Genomic DNA, 2541 nt, shown 5'->3' with positions numbered 1-2541 from the left:
GATCCAATGTGGGGGTGTCCAGCTCTACATCCACAGACTGGGGAGGGGGCCAATCACGGGGATCTGTGATCCCGCAAACCCGCTGTCAGCTGGGCCTCGGGCAGCACCCTGGTAACGGCCTGACAGGGGACTGAGGGCATCAGTGTCGACCCGGCCCTGTGTCCTGATGTCCTGACGGTGGCTGTCATCCCCCTGCCCACCGCACTCACTGCGGGTGCCTCTGGGGAAGGCCGCTCACAAGTCAGAGCCGATGAAGACAGATGACTGAGAGCCCCAGGGTGGCTGCCCTGATTAAAAAAAAAAAAAAAAAAAAAGGCACAGTCGCTGGCAGGGGTTTTGGCCCTGAGCCGGTTTTCAGGCCTGGAATCCGTGCACTGAAGAGGTGGCCTGGTGGCTGGGAGACTTGTCTCAGCGTAGAAACCGGAGCATTTCCTTTCAATAGGGAAAAAAAGTGATTTGTTTCCAGTGGTGGTGATCTGAGGTCTGCATCTCAGAACCCCAGAGGGAGGTGCTCTGCGCAGGCTGGTGTGGGCCGCTCAGGGCAGCGACTGGCCTGGGCAGCCCCAGGCGGTGCCAGAAGCCTGGGGGCAGAGTCTGGACAGCGGTCTGCCCCCCGCCAACTCCCCCAGGTAGTGTCGGGGTCTCGTTTGCTTAACTTGGGTTCGGGGGGGGGGGGATGTTCCAGAAACTCTGAAGGAGGAACTTTGGCTCCCCGCAGGCTCCAGCCCCAGGGTCCAGCCCTCGGGCCAGGTGGCTTCTCCCTGTCTCTCTGACACTGATGGACAGAGCCCACCTGCGTGGACACACCTGAGCCCATCCGTCTTCTGGGGGTGGGCTCCTGGGGCCCGAGGAGGCCCAGGCACGGCTGCGGGGCTCTCGCTCCACACCCGCCGACCGCAGGGTCAGCCCCTTTGGACCCTGCGGCCCAGGGACACGGCCACCTCCAGGGCAGTCTTTCCTGGAGGGTCCAGCTCCAGTCCGAGCTGGTCTTCCTCGCGTCCAGCTTTCCCCAGGGGCTGAGCGGCTGCAGCTCCTGTATACCAACTCCAGGGGCGGCAAGGGGGCACACATGCCCCTGAGTTTGTAAGAGGCCAGACTGCTGCAAGTTCCTGTCCCCTAAATCCAAATTTCCTGAACACCAAGAGGCTTTCTTGGCAAAAGACTGTTTTCTAGAGTTTTCTGGGTGGGGAGAAGCATATCTGTGGGGGTGGGGTGTGGCAGGAACAGCAAAGCCCTGTGGGACCCCCCCACCCTGTACCCCCACTATGATGGGAGAGGGCGCCACCTGCTGGCACTGCCCCATAGCCAGCCAAGTTGTCGGCAGGGAGACATGGACGTTCACTGGGCAGCCCGCAGGACCCTTCGGCACCATCCTGCTCCCACAGGCCCTCGACTGGAGCTAGACAGGGTAGGGATGGGGGGATGGACACACCTCTCCCTCCACTCACCAGCGCCCCTAGTTGGAAAACCAGCATAAAGGCCACAGGAAAGCGTCAGATCCCAGCCCAGCCACCCAGACCCCAAGACCCATCTGCACGTGGATCCATCTGGTACAGGTACCCGACAACCCCCACCACCTCCCGCCATTCCAGCAGGGCTGCCATGGTGACCCCAAGGCCGTGAGGGGCTTTGAGGCCGGTGAGTGTGGTGTGTTGGGACCTCCCCTCTCCCCCCCCGCCCCCACCCCCCTGGTCTCCAGGCCTGGAGGCGTGAGCTGCCCGGGGACCCACACCTGGTGTCCTGGGTCGGCAGGGAGGGCATCCACCTCCAGGGCCCCTGCTCCCAGAGCTCTGCGTGGGGGGTGGGAGCTCTGGGGAGGAGGGAGACAGCGGGCTGGATGGGCCCCGCAGCCGCGGAGGCGGGGCTCGGGCAGTTCCGGGCCGTGGGGAGGCTGTCCTGCAGGCCAGCCTGCCTCTGCCCAGGCGGGGCGCTGGCCCAGGTGAGGCCCCTGGTGCCTGGCACAGGTCCCCAGGCTCTGCGCCTGGAGGAGGAGTCCCAGTATCAGACGGACGCCAGGGTTTCTCTGGCAACATCAGGGCGGCTTCCCTCCCAGCCTGGCGCCCGGCCTCCCGAGGGCCCGGAGGCCGGGGAGCCCTGGTCCTCGCTCTCTGCTTGCTGCCTGCCTCCGGGCCACGGCCGCTGCCCGGTGCCCCCCTAGCCTTCCAGCAGGTGAGTCCTTGGGGGCTCTGCCTGAGCTCCGCCCGGCCTGCCCAGGCCCTTCTCCCTGGGCTGGGCCCAGTGCAGGCCAGCCTCCCTCCTCTGCCCGCCCCCAGGAGGGGTCTGCGTGCTGCGGCCCCACGGAGGCCGCAGCCAGGCCGGCATGTCGCGCCCACAGCCTCCTGTCTGGCGTCGCTGGTGCTCCCAGTCTGGGAGGGAGGCGGTCCCAGGGCAGGCCTCTGGGCTGTGTGGCTGTGGGCACGGTGACAGCGCCAGCTCAGCTGGGGGCACACTGGGCCTGTGCAGGTCGTGTGTGTGCCACGTAGGGGTGTTGTGCGTCTGTTGTGCGTCTGTGTGTGGTTGTGTGGCGTGTCTATGTGTGCA

This window comes from Oryx dammah, unplaced genomic scaffold (assembly GCF_014754425.2).
Source record: "Oryx dammah isolate SB20612 unplaced genomic scaffold, SCBI_Odam_1.1 HiC_scaffold_25, whole genome shotgun sequence".
NCBI lineage: Eukaryota > Metazoa > Chordata > Mammalia > Artiodactyla > Bovidae > Oryx > Oryx dammah.
Note: the sequence above shows the minus strand (reverse complement) of the source record.